Here is a 576-nt window from a genome sequence, read left to right on the forward strand (position 1 = left end):
AGTGATGTGTAAGTAAGGGTGGGTGTGAGGTGTAAGTAAGGGTGGGTGTGAGGTCTAAGTAAGCGTGGGTGTGAGGTGTATGTAAGGGTGGGTGTGAGGTGTAAGTAAGGGTGGGTGTGAGGTGTAAGTAAGGGTGGGGGTGAGATGTAAGTAAGGGTGAGTGTGAGGTCTAAGTAAGGGTGGGTGTGAGGTATAAGTAAAGGTGGGTGTAAGGTCTAACTAAGGGTGGGTGTGAGGTGTATGTAAGAGTGGGGGTGAGATGGGAAGTAGGGGCGGGATGGAAGTAAGGGTGGGTGTGAGGTGTATGTAAGAGTGGGGTGAGATGTAAGTAAAGGTGGGTGTGAGGTGTATTTAAGAGTGGGGGTGAGATGTAAGTAAGGATGGGTGTGAGGTCTAAGTAAGGGCGGGTGTGATGTCTAAGTAAAGGTGGGAGTGATGTGTAAGTAAGGGTGGGTGTGAGGTGTAAGTAAGGGTGGGTGTGAGGTCTAAGTAAGCGTGGGTGTGAGGTGTATGTAAGGGTGGGTGTGAGGTGTAAGTAAGGGTGGGTGTGAGGTGTAAGTAAGGGTGGGTGTGAGG

The sequence above is a fragment of the Aplysia californica genome, unplaced genomic scaffold, assembly GCF_000002075.1.
Source record: "Aplysia californica isolate F4 #8 unplaced genomic scaffold, AplCal3.0 scaffold00634, whole genome shotgun sequence".
Taxonomy (NCBI): Eukaryota; Metazoa; Mollusca; class Gastropoda; order Aplysiida; family Aplysiidae; genus Aplysia; species Aplysia californica.